This window comes from Vicia villosa, linkage group LG3 (assembly GCF_029867415.1).
Source record: "Vicia villosa cultivar HV-30 ecotype Madison, WI linkage group LG3, Vvil1.0, whole genome shotgun sequence".
In the NCBI taxonomy this organism is placed as follows: Eukaryota; Viridiplantae; Streptophyta; class Magnoliopsida; order Fabales; family Fabaceae; genus Vicia; species Vicia villosa.
The window spans coordinates 210,072,785-210,095,515 of NC_081182.1; the positions used below are offsets into that span (position 1 = coordinate 210,072,785).

At 33.5% G+C, this 22,731-nt stretch overlaps 2 long non-coding RNA genes across 2 annotated transcripts; both read left to right on the forward strand.

Annotated features, from left to right (window-relative positions):
* The first annotated feature begins 9,284 nt into the window (after window positions 1-9,284).
* On the forward strand, window positions 9,285-9,996 carry LOC131657251 (uncharacterized). Its single transcript, XR_009300556.1, has 2 exons — window positions 9,285-9,562; window positions 9,666-9,996. It is a non-coding gene; the product is annotated as an uncharacterized LOC131657251 (long non-coding RNA).
* Window positions 9,997-22,055: 12,059 nt separating this feature from the next.
* Window positions 22,056-22,510, forward strand: LOC131657252 (uncharacterized). The gene is made up of 2 exons (XR_009300557.1): window positions 22,056-22,187; window positions 22,292-22,510. It is a non-coding gene; the product is annotated as an uncharacterized LOC131657252 (long non-coding RNA).
* The last annotated feature ends 221 nt before the right edge of the window (window positions 22,511-22,731 follow it).

Genomic DNA, 22,731 nt, shown 5'->3' on the forward strand with positions numbered 1-22,731 from the left:
GCCTATAAATAAGAGTCTCTTCCCACATATTTTGATATCCAAAAACATGAGCTTTCATTACTCACTCCCCACTCTCTCTCTCTAAAAAAATATTTCTATTTACTTTCTCTCACTAAAGTTTAGTTGTAACGCTATAGAGAAAATTGTTTTGCAAGTGAGACTGTTGTAATTCTAGAATCGTAGTACTGTAAATCCCCCAATGGAGTTTTATTTTTATCTTGGTTGAATAATTCATTGATTTAGGGATTTTTTATTTGGTTTCGAAGCTAAACCATTTAAAAGTTTGGTTTTGGGGATTTAATTACTAAGTCGCCAATTTGGTTCAGTGACTCATCCTATTCGAAAGGCTTCATTCGGTTCAACTTTAGCCCGATGTTAAAGAATTTTAATGTTTGAGAGAAGCTTGGTATAAAATCTTCTAGGTTCTTGGTTAGTCCGGTATAAAACCAAGGTCAGTTTGTTGGCTCAGTCTGGTGTTAAAAGCTCTCTTATCCCGTGTAAAAATTTGGCTTTAAGCTTGAAGACTAATTACTCCAAGTTTCTCTTTTTGAAACAAGAATAACCTCTTCAGTCCATTATTTAGAAGGAAGATTCAATTCTTATCTCCTTGTTTTGTGTTTGGTTGGAAGTAAACCACAAACTTCAGTTTCTCTGTATAAGGGGAATCGAGAGTTCAACTTGCTAAAAGATGTTAAGTTTATTGGATACTCTCATGTGCAATTCTTAGGGAGATGATTAGATTTTTTTTCTTTTGACCAAACCTGTATAACTTCTAGGGTTTGTTAGATGACGACAACTTATCTATAGGGGGTAAATATATCCAAAAGGTAAAATTTCCTTTTAAAAATTGTTTTTGAAACGCGAAAAAACTATGGCAAGCAGAAGATTTAGCGTAGATCGAACAAGTCGTCTAAACTGAACCTGATTATTGGAAACTCGGATATATGCAATATCATATGGAATATAAAAAAATGATAAGCAACTAATACACCACCTACTTTGGTGGGGGATGCTCTTCCAAGCCCTATTTATTTTCTTCACCATATTAAACTCCTCAACCCCGTGTAAGATAAACTCCTTCAACGACTCAAACATAGGAGGATCAGACAAAGCATACCCAAGCTAACGGAGAGTCAAGGTAGGGTTGTAGTTGATACATGCATTTGTTCCTATGAGTGGAACATTAGGAAAATCACCACAACTGAATATTATCTCGATACCATCATAAGCTTTATTGTACGAAGTAATGTCACTCTAAGGCTAACAACTCTCTGTTACCAACTTAATTTGTCCTTATTAGCAAAGAAAGAACTCGTCCGTGGAAGATGAGCCACAATCCACATATGTAATACGACATCGCAACACAGGATTGTTCCATTTTTCCTCATATGTCTTAGGTGGTGAGAATAATACACATCTACTAGTAAAGTAGGCACATGATTCCTTGTCAAGAAGACACTAACAACAGTAGCATAGATGAAATTATCAATATTTAGAAACAAAATAAAACCATATATTAAGATAGCTAAAGCAACACTGAAAGCTTTCCATTCTTCCTTCCCATAAAAATCCATAACCCTTGCTTCCAAAACCTTCTTAGAGAAACCTATAATACCAGCTTTGGTTTCAAGACTTGAAGTAACTTCCTTCTTGTCCCAAAACAAGGCCACAACTAGCTTTTGATGATTAAGAGGCTCAACATTACTAGTGAAGATAGGTTTTTCACCTATGGGAACTTCAACGTGATGCTCAAACTCCTCCAAAGTAGGAGCTAGTTGATAATCTTGGAAAGGAAAACAACATAGTGGAGAATCAAATAATTATGCTAAAGCTCCAACAAGGTTATGATCCACATTGGTAGCCAAAATATCCAAAATGTTCCCATATTTTTCCTCAAATATCTGAATGCTGAAAGGAGAAATTTTTGCAACTAGAGTCTTCAGACTTCCAACATCAATAACTTTGAACTTGTGAGGAGCAATGTGTCTTATATTAATATTCATGTATGATCAATGCTTACAATATAGTGTCAATTTGAAATCCTTGAAAAATTGCATGCTAAGGTTTTTTTGAATGAATGTGATGCAATGAAATGTTATTGTTAGCCACAGTTCACAGGTAATGGTTTCACACAACATATGGAGGAGTTTACAAGGTGGATATATACGGTTAACATCTACCCAATAATTTCCCTCAAGGGATATCTCTGAGGATTTTTGATAAAATGGGTCCTAGAGTCATAGATCCCATTTGACGATAATATCAACATAGCAAATCCTTGCCGGCCAATAATATCTTCAAGGGCTTCTACTCCAGGTGAGGTATTTATGCCAACCAATCAAGACATTTTTCTTGAAGGTTAAGTACTACCCAACCATCCACTTGGATTATGCAGACAAGGTCATAGCAACCATTTAAGGATTCTAAAAAAGGTTGCTAGAGTCATCGACCCATAATGAAAATGTTATCGATGTATCAAATTCTTGCCGGCTAATAACAATCCCAAAGGATCTAATCTAGGTGGGGCCTTTGCGCCGACCAAATAATACATTCTTACAGAAGGTCAAACACTACACAACTACCATCATATGTGTTTTCTCAGACTCGGGTATTGAAAGTCTCTCTCACAATATCAATGAATCACCTAGGAAATGTTGAACACAACTTAATATTGATAGGAATATAACAAGAATGAAAGTATATACCAGATAAGAGATAAAAGAGAGATCAAATCAAACAAACCACTTAAACACAAACCAATATAGGGTAGAATCACTTAGGAGAAAGCTCCCCGGCAGAGTCGCCAACTATCGTGGCACAAAAAATACCCGAGTGCATCGTGTAACGCCCTAGACTTTTTTCAAGATGATCGACTGGCCCCGCATACAAACACAAGTCTTTTTAGCAAGCTTTGACCGCACTCACACGCTTTCCAAGAAACTTCTTAGAAGGTCACCCATCCCAGAATTGCTCCAAGTCAAGTATGCTTAACTATGGTGTTCTTATGGAACAGGCTACCGAAAAGAAGATGCATCTTGTTTCTGGTAGCCCGTTTCATAAGAACTCCACAGTTAAGCGTGCTTGACTTGGAGCAATTCTAGGATGAGTGAACTTCTGGGAATTTTCCCGGAAAGTGTGCGAGTGAGGTCAAATCATTCTGAAAAGACCCATGTTGGTTTGTGGGGTCAGTCGATCATCCTGAAAAAATTCTAGGGCGTTACAAATGATATCAGAGCCAGACCTCTCATAGTACGATGTGGTTCGAGGACTAACCATGCGGAAGCTGGTGGGCATGTAACACCTGAGGTCAAAGAAGGCGATGGGTGGTTACACCGCATGTAACACCCAAGGAAGAATTTGGCAAGGAGTGGTCGCCACATCGGAATGAGAAGGATCCTGAGGCCGCGCAGGTATGGGACTGCATGGTTGAAGGAAATCTTGTAAGGATTGATGGGTACTATCTATATCAACAAGATGCATCTTCTTTTCGGTAGGCCGTTTCATAAGAAATCCACAGTTAAGCATGCTTGACTTGGAGCAATTATGGGATGAGTGACCTTTTAGGAAGTTTCTCGCAAAGCATGCGAGTGAGGTCAAAGCATGGTGAAAAGACATGTGTTGGTTTGTTGGGCCAGTCTCATCCCGAAAGCAGTCTGGGGCATTACACATCGCACACTTGAAATTCATAAAGTTTCCCCCAAACTTTATTTATTCCAAAAGTAACGGGAAAATATCGATAAAACCCACGAAAAAAGAAAATGGTCGTTGCAAACAAGAGCGGGGTCATGAGTTGGTTATGCAATGGGAAGGTATTAGAAACCTTCATATCTGTTGTACTCAACGGTACCCATTTAGTTAGTATTGTGCATGATTGTTAGCGTGAAAGGTTATGATCTTTTACTTATTATGCGAGAAAGGAGAAAAGAAAAGGTTTTTTTATTAGTGTGCTTGCCAAGATTTCGAAATCTTGTGCCTACTTATCCTTAAGATGTAATGAAGAAATTAGAGCTTTGTAATTTGTGGTAAAAGACTATGTATTTTTGGTTGATTTTATTAAATAATGTTCAAATCACATTGTAACGGTTAAACATTGCTTGTTTGCGCTCACGGGAAAGGCATAAGCATTGGTTTTTTGTTGCATAAGAATGGATAAACATGTCCTTTATGAAAAGGTTTTCTAAGTCGCACGGGAACGAGGGAAAAAATAAATTTAATTGGTTAATTTTCTTTTATATGATATGAGAGCCAAATATCTGAGCTATTTGTCTCGTATTCAAACACTTAGAGGAAGGTTGGAAACTCTTCCAGCTCGCCCGTCTAATCCGTTTATTAAAAATATTAAGACGAGTTTAGTCTATAACTCTTTACCAATATCTGATTAATTTAGGAAAAGGTTCGAAATTCTTCCAGCTCGTCAATTCAATCCGTTTATTTAAGAAAAAAAGTTTTTACGTATAAAATGACTTGATGTTAGATCAACTGTTTGAAGTATATTTGAGAAAGCATTTGAGTTAATCATTTAATCAATTAATTACAAATTTGTTAAATCGATTAACTAAGTTAATAAAAACTAACTAACAGAACTAATCAATCTTAATTAACAAAATTAACTAACTAAAACAATATTTTAATAAATCAATTAAATGTAAGGAACAAGAATTAAGAAAAAGCAAAGGGGTTCATGGACCCTGTGTATGTATACAGTATGAAAAGATGCTCATTGTAAGAAGGCTCAAGAGAAAGCCAAAAGACCAGGAATGAATTGGCATCTAGAGTACCGAATTTAGTTCTAAGTTAAGCTAACTTAAAGTGGATTCATGTAGAAATCACTTTATAAAAAGTTGGGGAACCGAATCTATACGTCGAAACATATTCCAGAGCTAATATTGAACTAAAACTCCCAACATTGTAACACAAACGGAAAAAAGCAACTCGACAAAGTATTTACATTTCTATTTTAAGTTAAAATAAAGTGAATTCATTTAGGAATCTCTCTATAAAAAGTCAGGGAAACTATCTATGTCCAAGAAGTTTTTGAAAACTAAATCAAATTTAAACTCCAAAATTGCAATGCAAGTAATATCCAGCAACACAACTTGAATATATTTACAAAATTACAAACCAAAATCCAATACAATCAGGGACAGAGCTATTTTCATTGAAATAGGGGCACGTGCCTCCCACTATGTTTTTCGTGCCCGCACTATGTTTTCTTATCATATACTCCCTCCATTTTTTATTATAAGTCGTTTTGGAAAAAAAATTGTATTTCAATATAATTCGTTTTACAATTCCAATGAATAGTTAATGCTATTTTTCCTATTATATCCTTAAATATTTATTATTCTATCTCCTTTCAATTGTATTAATTTATCTTCCACATGTCATTGATGAATGATAATTTTGTAAAAACCTTCATAATTTCTCATTTTCATACAACAATTATTGTTTTTCTTAATCTGTGTGAAAAGTCTAAAACGACTTATAATAAAAAACGGAGGGAGTACATAAGTGCTACTATATATATACACATACATAAATGTAAACGTGCCTTCGTGCCCCATACACACATAAATCAAACAGATCCAACACCTGAAATCTTGCAAGCTTTGTTGTTTCTCAGCAATACAAATCCACCATCTTGATCACATAATTCCTCGAACAAGTATTTGTTTGGAGTCACGTGGCAAGTGCAACCTGAATCCATAATCCACTCCTGACTTCAATCACTACTTGAAACCACAAGGACATCAGACGATTCAAAATCATCTTGAACAATGGCCTCCATGATCTTTAAGGCGTTCAGGGAACACCTTTTTTGTGTGACCCTCCTTCTTACAATGATAACATCGAATATCATATGCTTTGCCACTGTAAGACTTATATTGACTTTTGCCTTGTCGAACTTACCATCCTTTCGCAAGAATTTTCCCTTAAGGGCCAAACCTTCACGAACCATCGAAGGTTTATGCTCTTTTCGTTCATTCAGATTCTTAGAATACAAGGATGATTGGACTTCTTTAAAGGTCAGGGACTCCCTTCCATACAAAAGAGATTCTTTGAAGTGAGCATGTGACCTAGGCGAACTGCACAACATCAATAGCGTTTGATCTTCATCATCGATCTTCACATCAATATTTTCAAGATCAAGGATCAGCTTGTTGAACATATCCAACAGCTCAGCCAACACTTTTTCTTTAATCAACTTGAATGAATACAAAGCTTCCTTCAGGTAGAGTCGATTTACCTGCGATTTGGTCATGAACAAAATTTTAAGTTTCACCAATAACCCTGATGTCGCCGTCTTCTTTGATACATGTCAAAGAACCTTATCACCAAAGCTCAACAAGATTGCGTTGTGGGCTTTCTCGATCATGGTCGTCTTTTCTGTTTTCCGTTAACGCAACATCCATAGTTGCTGCTCCCTTCAACGCTTCCAAAAAACCTATTAAACCAATAGGGCTTTCATCTTCAAGTGCCACAGACCGAAATCGTTCACTTCGATGAACTTTTCAATCTCATACTTTGTTGAAGTCATCTTTTCCATGCTCACCCACCAATTTGTTGTAGAAACGATGCCAAGAACAAAGTATAATAGAAAAACAATGGAAGCAAGAAGAACAACAACAATGATTAGTTATAACTGTTATTCTTTAATTTCTCTTCTTTCAATATTACAAGTGTTACAAGAATAACAAATAACCCTCTCACTCTAAATTAGGATTTGTCATATGCAATGATGAGATACTAGTATATTATTTATAATAAACCTAACATACTAAACTAATGGGTTTTTTCCATAATACCCATTACTAGCTAACTTAAACAATAGACATAACAAACATGCCTATTTAGAAATACTAACAACCATAGCATTTCGACACCCACATACTAGAACACAATTCGACTACAGTATGTAGATCTTCGACACCAGCATGTGAACATACTTCGACGACATGCATATCCTGTAAGACTAAGGAAGCTACTCTTCGACCAACTAGAATTTGATCTAATTCTCACAAGCTTGTATTGATGTTCTGGTTCAACATGTTACGACATCTATTAGAACATCTGTCTTTAATGCAACCTTCACACTCTGCTGTATCAATTTGATCAAGATGTGATGACATGTTGCTCAACATCTATCATTAACCATGTTTTAGCAAAATTATTGTCAATCCAAAAACCATGAATATAACAATTTTCCCCTTTGAGAAATTTTGGCTAAAACAACCTGGAGAAAGGAATAAAATCACAAACAAAAGCATATACTACATGAAAACATGTAAACTTTGTAAATTCTGCGATCATTAGAATATATTTGAGATTACATGCAGTTACAAATCATCATCTTCTAGAAGACAAATGTCAAGACATGTCGTCTGGCATAACATTAACATAGCTCAATAGCTTGTACAATTAGACAAGTCCATTACTCCCCAGTCATACATAACCAATTCTCCCCCTTAGAGAGAAAACCCAAAGCACAAGAAAACCAACCTTGAACTCAATCTTGAACTATCCCAGGTCACACATTAGAAAAACATGTAGCAGAAGCAGCACACATAACTCAGAGCACAATAGTCAAGGCTCTTCATAAACCTCAACATGCAGGATGCTAGAACATCTAATACGACATCCTGCACACAACCTCATCAGTAGCAGCAGAAGCGGCACAACGCCAAGGATGAATGACTATCATGCTTCCCCTAAATAATAAACTACTTTATCGTTTAAGCAGTAGTACAAACCTATTATTCATTAACATGTCAAGACATGTGACATGCAACACTCTTTACTCCTAAAAAACTCCAAAAAAAAATATTTTATATAGATAATATTAGATCTCCATTATCTTTTATAAGCAAATTTTATTTTTTAGGTTCATTTAATAAATATTGTATTTGGACTATATATAGACTAAATACATCATTTATTAAAGGGTTAATAGTGATTTACCCCCTGTAATATAGGCGTGTTTTGATTTACCCCTTTTTAAAGTGAAATTTTTTAAATACCCCCCTATAATTTTGAGGTACCTCCTAAGTATGTAAAGACTAGGGTGGTAAATCAAAAACAAAAACTTTTACAGGGGATAATTTTGTCATCTAGGAGACAAAAGACATAGAATTTTAATATTTTAAAAAAGTTTTTAAAAACTTTTATTTTAGAAGGGGCAAAACAAAACACGCTTATATTGCAGGGATAAATGACTATAAATCATTTATTAAATAAATCTAAACAATAAAAATTGTTTATAAAAGAGAATGGAGAGAGTATTGATTTTCTACTTAAAAGATCAAAAATAATTTGATGTATAAATGCTAGTGTCTAGGAATGAAGTTTATTTTCATTCGTAATATATGCTATATGATATATTTTGCATTGTTTATTATTAACATAAGTATAGGTCGAGCGATAGGTAAATTTAAGGATGAAAACTATAAAATATACCCTTTTTATTACATAATTGTTGTCAACGAGTAGTTATCATATTTAATAGGTGGAGTACAACTTATCTATCTTTTTAAAATAATAATTAATATATGCATTTTCATCTCCAATTTTAATTTCATAAAAATAAATTATCAAAAACTAATTTTGTTAGTAATCAAACTGCATTGTATTTTTAAATTAATATACTTATTTATTTATTTTTTAGGAATCAGATTAGGAATGTAGCATCAAGTAATGTAAATGAAATCACAATATAATACAAATATTTTGTTTCAGCTTTAAAAAGATGGATTTTTTCTTTGTATTTTTGAAAATAAATTTTACAAAACTGTTTTTAAAAATATTATAAATTTTTTTTATATTTGCTTTTTCTAAATTGAAACACTATTTTCGACATCATATAAGATATACAAACATTATTGAAAACCAAACCATAGTTAGAACCGCATTTTTTTTCAAAAAATGGTATTTCAAAAATAATTTTTATAAAAATCTATTTTAAATAACTTCAAAATTAAGTGATTTTTTAAAATTTTGATATCCAAACAAAAAATTCAATAAAAAGATAAAATACCAAAAATTATATTTTAAGAATAACTATTCAAACCAAATTTTCATTTTGAAGTTTTTAATAAAATTTTCTTTGTAAATTTTTTTACATGGAACTAAATAACATTATAAAAATTATTTTTAAAAAAATATACGTATATTTAACTTATACATGACAATATTGTCTCCTTTCTATCACCAAAGAATGAAAACTTTCTTAAAAAAATAGATTTAAAAATTATAAAATATTTTTTTGTTACCCCTTTTCTAAATATGCATAAAAGACGTTTATTAAAAGTAAAGTATCTTTTGTTACCCCTTTTCTAAATATGCATAAAAGACGTTTATTAAAAGTGCATAAGAAGCAATTAAAATATATTCTGCATTTTAGTGCTATAAATATTAATTATGTTTAGCATTGCATTAAATTTACACACATTGATCAAATCTCAGTAATTTGTAAAATAAAAGATAAAAAATATGGCTAAAATTCTTAAATTTGTTTATGCCATAGTTTTGTTTTTTTCCCTATTCCTTCTTTCAGTGAAGGCTATGTGTAAGTCATTTTTATCAAATACTTTCTTTTTCATTTTGTAATTTCTTTCATAATCTTTCATTATATGTTTTATTAACACTTTTTATTGTATTTTTTATTCCAGATCCATGTGAAACTACTCGTGATTGTATAAAAGTATTTGTTAATTACTACTATGTCGAGTGCATCGAGAAAGTATGTGTATCGTTTCCTAAATCGTAAATTCTTATTTATCCATTTAAAATAAAAAGTTGAGTAACTCTATCCAACTTAATTGTCAAATTTTGAATGGGTTATGTGCCCACTTAATTATATTATTATCAATGGAGTGCTATTATTTTATAATTATAAATTTATCCCAAATACATTAAATGTAAATTATCATTTCGAGTTCAATTGAGTGTTCACTCTTCCCCATTTAAATTGTATTCAAGTTCAACTTTTTCACTCTTTCAGTTTGAAACTTATGTATGTAAATTTTAGTATATGTTGCTCTACTTCAAACTTTCAAATTAATATATAAATGCCACCGTTTTTTTTCTTTTGTAACAAATTTATAAAGATTTTATTTTAGATATTTTTAGATCTATTAAAATAAAGCATTAATTTATTTTTTATAATTTGAAAAATAATATTGTTAAACTATTTTATTTTAAAATTATATTATATTTAAATTTATTATTTCTTTTTGTTAAAAATTTAATTTAATTGAAACTAAATTTGAGACTTGAATTGACCCATATTTTTAATTAGTTAAAGATGATAAATTGATTTCATAACTATATTTATTGAAATATTTAATCAAATTAGGTTGAACTTTAACATGAAACTCTACTTTTCTAAACCTTAAATAAATAAAATAAATGGTATTATTAATAATAGTAAAACTAATGACTATTTCACAATTGTTCAAGATAAAATATTAACAATGTATTTTGAAATTCCAAAGTCTACATTTAACACTAAATTAACATACATAATCAACTGAATATTGTAAATTGATCTAATATCATAATAGATTGACATTCATTTATAAAATAAATTATTTTTGAATTTATATATTTCTAAAATACCATAATAGATTTACAATCTTTTATAAAATAAATTATTACTATCACCTATTATCAAAATTATATGTTCTGTTTTATTTTAATATTATTTTAATTATTTTTTAAAAAAATTGAAAGAAAGTATCAATATATTTAATTATATAGATTGATAAATCTATTTTAATTTGTTTTAATTATTATGTTAATATAATTTAACAAAAAGATGTATTATTTTAAAAGTGTCTTCATTGTATTTGTCGTCGTGATCTAGGGTTGGAAGAGTCTGTAGACAAGGAAGATTTCTAATATGACATTTGTGAATTATGATCTTGGAAGGCGATGGTGGACCTCTGAGAACCCGATTGTTGATATTTTTGAATTTTGATGTTTGTTATTTTGTTTTACCCATCGTGGACAATCGAATGTTGAAAATTTGAGTCGGTGTTCGTCCAAGATTGGAGAGACCCAGTTGAGAAGGACCATTTCTAGTGAGACACTTGTGAATTGATATATGGGAAGGTGATGATGGACCACCAAGAACTCGATTATTGAAAATTTTGATTATTTCGGCTGCTAGGGTCTAGTTTAAAACAACACAATTCTAATTACAATCCAACTGGGTCAAATGTATAACCCAAGCCCAAAACTAATGACCCAGAATGAAAATAAACTAAGGTTGCAACTTAAGATGAAAATCTGATAAATATGCGCTCCAAATATGACTTCGACTCCAACACAAAAGTCGTAGCTCTCTCTCTCTTAGATTTCCGGCGATAATTAGGATGGCTCAATCGAATTCCTGAAACTCTAATTATGATTGTTTCCGTGAAAGTTCCTAAAGCTGAAAATTAAGTATGAAAATCAATTAAAGGCAAAAATAAAGTAAAATATATAGGAGAATGTGCCACAAGATGCACTGATCAATCACCAAGGCTCAACAAGATTGCGCTGTGGGCTTTCTCGATCATGGTCGTCTTTTCTGTTTTCCGTTAACGCAACGTTCATAGCCGCCGCTCCCTTCAACGCTTCCAAATAACCCTACTAAACCAATAGGGCTTTCATCTTCAAGCTCCACAGACAAAATCGTTCACTTCGGTGAACTTTCAATCTCATACTTTGTTGAAGTCATCTTTTCCATGCTCACCCCACAAATTTGTTGTGAAAACGATGCCAAGAACAAAGTATAATAGAAAAACAATGGAAGCAAGAAGAACAACAATAATGATTGGTTATAACTGTTATTCTTTAATTTCTCTTCTTTCAATATTACAAGTGTTACTAGAATAACAAATAACTCTCTCACCCTAAATTAGGATTTGTCGTATGCAATGATGAGATACTAGTATACTATTTATAATAAACCTAACATACTAAACTAATGGGTTTTTTCACAACTACTCATTACAAGCTAACTTAAACAATAGACATAAAAAACATGCCCAATTGGAAATACTAGCAACCCTAACATTTCGACACCCACATACTAGAACACACTTCAACTACATTATGTAGGTCTTCGATACTAGCATGTGAACATACTTCGACGGCATGCATATTGTAACACCCGTATAATTTTATTAATTTAAATTGGAATATTTAATTAATAATTAGAATTATTAGGGATTTTGAGGAAATAATGAATAAATAATGGTTTAAGGCATTTGGGCCATATGAGGAAATAGTAAAGATGAGGGTGTAATTTAGTAAAACTTTCACTAATCTCAATATTATTATTTTTCATAAAATAATTGGGAATTGGGAAACAAAGAAAAGAAAGAACGTGAAAGAACAGAAGTGAGAACAAGGAACGTGAAGGAGAACTGTAGAGGGAGAGACTAAGAACCAAGATTTTATCTGGGTGAACGATATAACTATGATATGTTATTATTTATGATGCAATAACATTGGTTAACTGTGATGAGACTCACCCTTACTTGTTGTCATTTTCAGATTGAGGATAGCAGCGCAACTTGGTGAGGATTAACTCATAAGTCGGTTTTTAGTTATAGTGTCGGTGTCATGCTCTGGTAGATGTAACACTGGGAACACGTTTGTTTTGAATTTGATTATAACTCTAATTGGTTTTGTTGGTTGAGTCGGATACATCAATGATGAATGTTGACTCTGTGTGTTTGATTCCGCTGTGTAAAACATGATTTTATTAATGAGTTATAATTTCAGTTGTTTTCAGTGAATGCATGACTTATACTGACGTGTGTTTTCATTATTTATGAATTGTGATACCTCTCTACATGTTACTCTGATTTAATAACTGTTTATTTGCCGCGGGTTATTAGGGGGGTGTTACAATAGTGGTATCAGAGCATAGTCGGTCGTTGTGACCAGAGTCTTAGAGTCATTCTTTCTGTGTATGCGACTAATCCGAGTTATTTGTCGATACTTTTGTTCTGACTGGATTGTTGTGATTAAGCAGAACAAATGGCTGGAAGAGGAGGAAGGAACGATGATGCTCTCGCTGAGTCTCTGGGCATGATTGCTGGTGTGCTTGGAGGAGGGACTGTAGGAGCAGGGATTGGTGCTGATAGGCAACTGGGGAATTTTCAGAGAAACAATCCTCCATTGTTCAAAGGCACGCATGATCCAGATGGTGCTCAGAAATGGCTCAAGGAGATCGAGAGGATTTTCCGAGTCATGGACTCTGCTGAAAATCTCAAGGTGAGGTTTAGCACTCACATGTTATCTAAGGAGGCTGATGACTGGTGGTTAGCGACCAGAGCTGAACTAGACGCTGGTGGTATAGCAATTACTTGGGCTATATTTAAAAGGGAATTTCTGAGGAGGTATTTTCCTGAAGATGTCAGAGGCAGAAAGGAAGTTGAGTTTCCAGAGCTGGTGCAAGGTAACATGACGGTACCAGAGTATGTTGCCAAGTTTGTGGAACTAGAAAAGTACTATGTGCACTACAACAACGACGAAGCTAGCGAGTTCTCAAAATGTGTCAAGTTTGAGAATGGTCTTCGTGATGAGATCAAACAGGGTATCAGGTACCAGAGAATCCGGAGGTTTGTTGACCTGGTAGATTGTAGCAGGATTTTTGAGGAAGATAGCATCAAGCTGAAGTCATCTCACTCTCGCGAGTTGGTTGACAGAAAGGGTAAGAAGCCTATGGATAGAGGTAAGCCATATGGTAGAGGTAAACCTGTCGATTGGAAGAAACCCAGTGGGGGAGATTCCAATGCTCGTATCAGATGTTACAATTGTGGTGAGATGGGACATCGTAGGAATGAGTGCAAGCTTGATCAGAAGAAGTGTTACAAGTGTGACCAAGTGGGTCATATTGCTGCTGACTGCAAGAAGAGGGTTGTGGCTTGTTATAACTGTGGAGAAGAAGGTCACATCAGTCCTAATTGTCCTAAGCCAAATAAGAAGAACCAATCGGGAGGAAAGGTTTTTGCTTTGACCGGGTCCGAGACTACTCCAGAGGACAGGTTGATTAAAGGTACGTGTTTCATTCATGGCACACCTTTAGTTGCAATTATTGATACCGGAGCAACGCATTCTTTTATTTCTTTGGATTGTGCTGAGAGGTTAAATCTTGAGATCTCTGATATAAATGGAAGTATGGTTATTGACACTCATGCGTCGGGTTCAGTAACTACTTCGTCTGCATGCTTGAATTGTCCGGTTGACATTTTTGGCAGAGAATTCGGGATGGACTTAGTGTGCCTTCCGTTGAAACAACTCGATGTAATCCTGGGAATGAACTGGTTGGAATTCAACCATGTTCATATCAATTGTTTTGCGAAGATGGTAATTTTTCCTGAAGAGGTTAGTACGGATAATCTGGAAATGACAGCTAGACAGGTGAATGAGGCTATCGGGGATGGTGCAACAGTGTTTATGTTGTTCGCACTGATGAATGTGAAAGAAAAAGTGGCGAGTAGAAAATTACCTGTGGTATGTGAATTTCCAGAAGTTTTCCCAGAAGATGTGAATGAATTACCACCGGAAAGAGAAGTGGAGTTTTCTATTGATTTAATTCCGGGAACTAGTCCAGTGTCGATGGCACCGTATCGTATGTCGCCGTCTGAGTTGGCCGAACTGAAGAAGCAGTTAGAAGAATTGCTGGAGAAGAAATTCATCCGCCCTAGTGTTTCTCCGTGGGGTGCACCTGTGTTACTAGTGAAGAAGAAAGAAGGTTCAATGAGACTGTGTGTAGACTACAGACAATTGAACAAGGTTACTATCAAGAATCGGTATCCTTTGCCGAGGATTGATGATTTGATGGATCAGTTGGTTGGTGCGAGTGTGTTTAGTAAAATTGATATGAGGTCTGGGTATCATCAGATACGTGTGAAAGATGATGACATTCAAAAGACTGCTTTTAGAACGAGGTATGGACATTATGAGTATTCTGTAATGCCGTTTGGAGTTACTAATGCGCCTGGTGTTTTTATGGAGTATATGAACAGGATCTTTCATCCTTACCTCGACAAGTTTGTAGTGGTGTTTATAGATGATATCCTGATATATTCTAAAAGTGAGGAAGAACATGCCGAACATCTCAGAACTGTGTTAGAACTGTTGAAAGAGAAGCAACTTTTTGCCAAACTGTCGAAGTGTGAATTCTGGTTAGAGGAAGTCAGTTTTCTTGGACATGTGATTTCTAAGAATGGTATTGTTGTTGATCCTACAAAGATAGAAGCTGTATCTCAGTGGGAAGCTCCGAAGTCAGTGTCAGAGATTCGTAGTTTTCTTGGTCTCGCAGGTTATTACAGAAAGTTCATTGAAGGATTTTCGAAGTTAGCATTGCCGTTAACTAAATTAACCAGGAAGGGACAAACCTTTATTTGGGATACCAAGTGTGAAGAAGGATTCCAAGAGTTGAGGAGGAGGTTGACTAGTGCTCCTATCTTGATTTTGCCGAATCCGACAGAATCATTTGTAGTTTATTGTGACGCATCACTGATGGGGTTAGGTGGTGTATTGATGCAGAATCAACAAGTGGTCGTTTATGCGTCGAGACAACTCGAAGTGCATGAAAGGAATTATCCGACTCATGATTTGGAGTTGGCAGCTGTGGTGTTTGTTTTGAAGTTGTGGCGACACTATTTGTATGGTTCGAGATTTGAAGTATTCAGTGATCATAAGAGCCTGAAGTATCTCTATGACCAGAAAGAGCTGAATATGAGGCAGAGAAGGTGGTTAGAATTTCTGAAAGATTATGATTTTGGTTTGAATTACCATCCGGGTAAGGCAAACGTTGTTGCTGATGCTTTGAGTAGGAAAACCTTGCATATGTCTATGCTAATGGTGAGGGAATTGGATTTGATTGAACAATTCAGAGACTTGAGTTTAGTGTGTGAAGGTACTCCTACTAGTGTCAAATTGGGTATGTTGAAGCTGACTAGTGGTATCCTTGAGGAAATCAGAGAAGGTCAGAAAGCCGATGTTGGATTGATTGATAAGTTGACTTTGATCAATCAAGGCAAGAGTGGTGAATTCAGAGTCGACGAGAATGGTATACTGAGGTTTGGTGACCGAGTTTGTGTTCCTGATATTGATGAACTCCGAAAGCGTATTTTGGAAGAAGGACACTGTAGCAGATTGAGCATTCATCCTGGTGCTACCAAGATGTATCATGATTTGAAAAAGTTGTTTTGGTGGCCTGGTATGAAGAAAGAAGTTGCTGAGTTTGTGTACTCTTGTTTGACTTGCCTGAAGTCGAAGATTGAGCATCAGAAACCATATGGGTTGATGCAACCGATGTTTATTCCTGAGTGGAAGTGGGATAGCATATCAATGGATTTTGTGTCGGGTTTGCCGAGAACTGTCAGAAATTGTGAAGCTATCTGGGTCGTGGTGGACAGGTTGACGAAGTCTACTCATTTTATACCGGTGAGAATGGATTATCCGATGGAGAAGCTAGCTCAATTGTATATTGAGAAGATAGTTAGTTTACATGGTATCCCTTCGAGTATCGTGTCAGACAGAGATCCGAGGTTTACGTCTAAATTCTACGAAGGTTTGTAGAAGGCTTTAGGTACTAAGCTGAGACTAAATTCTGCTTATCATCCGCAGACTGATGGACAGACTGAGAGGACGATTCAGTCGTTAGAAGATTTGTTACGTGCTTGTGTGTTGGAAAAAGGAGGTACTTGGGATAGCTATCTGCCTTTGATCGAGTTTACCTACAACAATAGTTATCATTCGAGTATTGGTATGGCTCCGTTTGAGGCTTTGTATGGTAGGAGATGTAGGACGCCGTTGTGTTGGTATGAATCGGGTGAGAGTGCTGTGATTGGACCAGAAATTGTACAACAGACTATGGAAAAGATTAAGATGATTCAAGAGAAGATGAAAGCTTCTCAGAGTCGTCAGAAGAGTTACCATGACAAGAGGAGGAAAACACTTGAGTTTCAAGAGGGAGATCATGTGTTTATGAGAGTTACTCCTACGACAGGAATTGGTCGGGCATTGAAGTCAAGGAAGTTGACTCCGCGTTTTATTGGACCATTCTAAATTTCTGAAAGAGTGGGAGAAGTGGCATATCGTGTCGCGTTACCGCCGATGCTTGCAAACTTGCATGATGTGTTTCATGTGTCTCAGTTGAGGAAATACATTTCGGATCCGTCCCATGTGATCCAAGTAGATGAATTACAGGTGAAAGATAACTTGACGGTTGAGACTTTACCTGTGAGGATTGAAGACCGAAGACTGAAGCAATTGCGAGGCAAGGAAATAGCTTTGGTCAGGGTGGCTTGGGGAGGACCTGCTAAGGGAAACGTTACCTGGGAGCTAGAGAGTCAGATGAAGGATTCTTACCCAGAACTTTTTAACTGAGGTATGTTTTCGAGGACGAAAACTCTTTTAGTGGGGGAGAGTTGTAACACCCGTATAATTTTATTATTAATTTAAATTGGAATATTTAATTAATAATTAGAATTATTAGAAATTTTGAGGAAATAATGAATAAATAATGGTTTAAGGCATTTGGGCCATATGAGGAAATAGTAAAGATGGGGGTGTAATTTAGTAAAACTTTCACTAATCTCAATATTATTATTTTTCATAAAATAATTGGGAATTGGGAAACAAAGAAAAGAAAGAACGTGAAAGAACAGAAGTGGGAACAAGGAACGTGAAGGAGAACTGTAGAGGGAGAGACCAAGAACCAAGATTTTATCTGAGGTAAGGGGAGACTCTCCATTTAATCTCTTTTATCGTATTATAGGTGATAGTATGGATTAGGAGTATGGTTGGGTCCATTGATTCTATATTCTGGAATTGTGTATGTGTTCATCATTGAAATTTGGACTGTGAATCCCTAATAACTAATAGATTTAGGGTATGATGAATGAAATTGATTATAGAATCATATACTGTGGTTGTGGATGATTTCGTATGCTGTTTAGATGCGAATTTTTCTGGTTTTTAGACTCAAAATCGTGGATTGGTATGAGTAAAAACGAATGGGTTTTGGACTGTTATGAAGTTGCAGGTTCTGGGCAATTTTTCTGGTGTTTCGCGTATGAAACAGTGCCATACGCGTATGGGATGAGGTCATACGCGTATGAGGGACACTCCCAAGGGGCCATACGCGTATGATACGCAGGTGCCCTGTCCCAGATACCTAGTACTGGTGTTTCGCGTATGAGGAGCGTATGAGGATGCTCATACGCGTATGGAAGTTTTGAAAGAGGAAAATTATTCTGGTGATACGCGTATGGCAGGACTGGTACGCGTATGAGATTGCTTTTAGGCAAAATCTGATCCTGTTGAAATGCGTATGATACGGGTATAGGACATAGTGGTACGCGTATGGATGCGTATGGGCTTGATGATACGCGTATGGACGCTGTGTGTGCAAATTTCTGTTTTGTGATTTTCTGGAAAGTCCAATGATGTGTAACTTTCGATCTGTAGGCCTGTTTTGTGTGCTGTTTGAGAATAGGTAAACCTTGTGATGTGATGTGTGGTTTACTGATATGTTGATTGTATTGAATGATGTTAATATATATATGAACATGCTTGATAATGATGATGGAATGAGTATAGATGGTGCTACTCATAGGATGATGATGATGGCAGTATGTTGTATATATGTTGCATGCATTCATAAACATTGATGAGGGCTGAATCCTAGATGATGAGAGGATTCAGTGAATGGCAAAATTCCCATTGTGTGGAATTTGTGCCGGCAGGGCCGTATCTGGATGATGATAGATCGGTCGGTGGATGATTTCCACTGGTGATGATTGGTACCACATGCATAGAGTCAGTTTCATACATGTGCATGATTTGTTTATAACATGATGATATATGTTATATGATGACTGTCTGTGTATCTGTGGATGTGTGAATGATGATTTGTTTGAATATGAAACAATTGGGTGAACGATATAACTATGATATGTTATTATTTATGATGCAATAACATTGGTTAACTGTGATGAGACTCACCCTTACTTGTTGTCATTTTCAGATTGAGGATAGCGGCGCAACTTGGTGAGGATTAACTCATAAGTCGGTTTTTAGTTATAGTGTCGGTGTCATGCTCTGGTAGATGTAACACTGGGAACATGTTTGTTTTGAATTTGATTATAACTCTAATTGGTTTTGTTGGTTGAGTCGGATACATCAATGATGAATGTTGACTCTGTGTGTTTGATTCCGCTGTGTAAAACATGATTTTATTAATGAGTTATAATTTCAGTTGTTTTCAGTGAATGCATGACTTATACTGACGTGTATTTTCATTATTTACGAATTGTGATACCTCTCTACATGTTACTCTGATTTAATAACTGTTTATTTGCCGCGGGTTATTAGAGGTGTGTTACACATATCTTGTCGAACTAAGGAAGCTATTCTTTGACCAACTAGAATTTGATCTAATTCTCACAAGCTTGTACTGATGTTCTGGTTCAGCATGTTACAACATCTATTAAAACATCTGTCTTCAATGCAACCTTCACACTCTATTGTATCAATTTGATCAAGATGTTATGACATCTTGCTCAACATCTATCATGAACCATGTTTTAGCAAAATTGTTGTCAATCTTAAAACCATGAATCTAACAATATTCCCCTTTGGAAAATTTTGGCTAAAATAACCTTTTGCACAATAAACTTGGAGAAGGTAATAAAACCACAAACAAAAGCACAAATTACATGAAAACATGTAAACTTTGTAAATTCTACGATCATTAGAATATATTTGAGATTATGCAGTTACAAATCATCATCTTCTAGAAAACAAATGTCAAGACATGTGGTCTGACATAACATTAACATAGCTCAATAGCTTGTACAATTAGACAGGTCCATTACTCCCCCAGTCATACAGAACCAATTCTCCCCCTTAGAGAGAAAACCCAAAGCATAAGAAAATCAACCTTGAACTCAACCTTGAACTATCTCAGTTCAAAGATTAGAAAAACATGCAGCAGAAGCAGCACACATAACTCATATTACAGTAGTCAAGGCTCTTCATAAATCTCAACAGGCAGGATGTTAGAACATCCAATACGACATCCTACACACAACCTCATCCAGAGCAGCAGAAGCAACACAACACCAGGGATGAATGACTATCATGTTCCCCTAAAATAATAGACTACTTTATCCTTTAAACAGTAGTACAAACCTATTATTCATTAACATGTCTAGACATGTGACATGCAACACTCTTTACTCCTAAAAAACTCAAAAAAAATATATTTTATATAAAAAATATTAGATCTCCACTATCATTTATAAAAAATATAGCAAATTTTATTTTTTAGGTTCATTTAATAAATATTGTATTTGGACTATATATAAACTAAATACATCGTTTATTAAGTAAATCTAAACAATAAAATTTGTTTATAAAAGAGAATGGAAAGAGTATTTATTTTCTACTTAAAAGATAAAAAATAATTTAATGTATAAATGCTAAGTGTCTAGGAATGAAGTTTATTTTCATTCGTAATAAAAGCTATATGATATATTTTGCATTGTTAATTAGAAACAGAAGTATAGGTAGAGCGATAGATAAATTTAATGATGAGAACTATAAACTATACCTTTTTATTACATAAGCATACACACTGAGATACCATAAATGTTGTCAACGAGTAGTTATCATATTTAACGGGTGGAGTATAACTTATCTATCTTTTTAAATATAATTAATATTAATATATGCATTTTCATCTCCAATTTTAATTTCATAATAGAAATTATCAAAAACTAATTTTGTTAGTAATCAAACTGCATTATATTTTTAAATTCATATACTTATTTATTTTAGGAATCAGATTAGGAATGTAGAATCAAATAATATAAACGTAATCACACTATAATACAAACAGTTTGTTTCAGCTTTAAAAAGATAATTTTTTTCTCTTTATTTTTGAAAATAGATTTTACAAAATCGTTTTTAAATTATTATAAGTTTTTCAATATTTGCTTTTCTAAATTGAAACACTATTTTTAACATCATATAAGATAAACAAACATTATTGAAGACTAAACCATAGTCAAAGCCGCAGTTTTTTCAAAAAATGGTATTTCAAAAATAATTTTTATAAAAATCTATTTAAAATATCTTTAAAATTAAGTGGTTTTTTGAAATTTTGATATTCAAACAAAAAATTCAATAAAAAGATAAAATACTTAAAATAACATTTTAAGAATAACTGTTCAATTTAAAATTCAATAAAATTTTGATTTTGTTGCAGATGATTTTGATATTCATGAAGGAGATACCAACATTGAAACAATTTTTTCTTCTTTAAAATTATTTTTAGTAGACAATGAAGTTATTTTATTATAATTTATTCAATTAGATTGTGTTGCGATTAAATTTTGTTTGCAAATATACTTGTAATTTGTACTATTTTATTATGTGTGATACCTATGTTTAAAATTTGAATTTTAATTATGAACTTGTGAATTTATTTATGATATGATATTTTTAAAAAACTTAAGTACTGATTATATATTGAAGACTGAATCATCTTGTTCGACATGTTTTATACTTATATAGTTTTGTTATAACGACCGGTCTATTTTACCGAGTTATCCGGTTTAATATGGTTTAGTCATGCAATTCAACCAATGACCCAGTAGTTCGACCAATAAATCAATGACTCAGTACCCTAACCGGTTTAATATCCGGTCCGATTTTTAAAACAGTGATTCAAATCAAATTTTCATTTAAAGTTTTTATTAAAAATTTCTTTATAAATTTTTTTTACACAAAATTATATAACATTATAAAAATTATTTTTAAAAAAATATACGTATATTTAACTTATACATGACAATGTTGTTTTCTTTCTATCACCAAAGGATGAAAAGTTTTTAAAAAAAATAGATCTAAAAATTATAAAGTAATTTTTTGTTACCCCTTTTCTATATGTGTAGAAAAGACATTTATTAAGAGTGTAAAAGAAGCAATTAAAATATATTATATATTTTACTGCTATAAATATTAATTATGTTTAGCATAATTAAACTTACACGCATCTATCAAATCTCAGTCATTTGTAAAATAAAAGATAAAAAATATGGTTAAAACTCTTAAATTTGTTTATGCTATAGTTTTGTTTTTGTCCCTATTCCTTCTTTCAGTGAAGGCTATGTGTAAATCATTTTTCTCAAATATTTTCTTTTTTATTTTGTAGTTTCTTTCATACTCTTTTATTATATGTTATATTAACACTTTTTATTGTATTTTTTTATTCCAGATCCATGTGAAACTACTCGTGATTGTTTAAAAATATTCATTAATTACTACTATATTGAGTGCAAACAGAAAATATGTGTATGGGTTCTTAAATTGTAAATCCTTAGTTGTCAAATTTTGAATGGTTCTTAAATTATATTATAATTAATAGAATGTTATTATTGTATAATTATAAATTTACCCCAAATACAACAAATGTAAGTTATCATTTTCAATTCAATTGAGTGTTCACTCTTCCCCCATTTAGATCCTATTCAAGTTCAACTTATTCACTCTTTCAGTTTGAAACTTATGTATGTCAATTGTAGTATATGTTGCTCTACTTCAAGCTTTCAAATTAATGTATAAATGCCAGCGTTTTTTTTTTCCTATTGTAATAAATTTATAAAGATATTATTTATGATATTTTTAGATCTATATAAAATATGTTAAATACAGTAT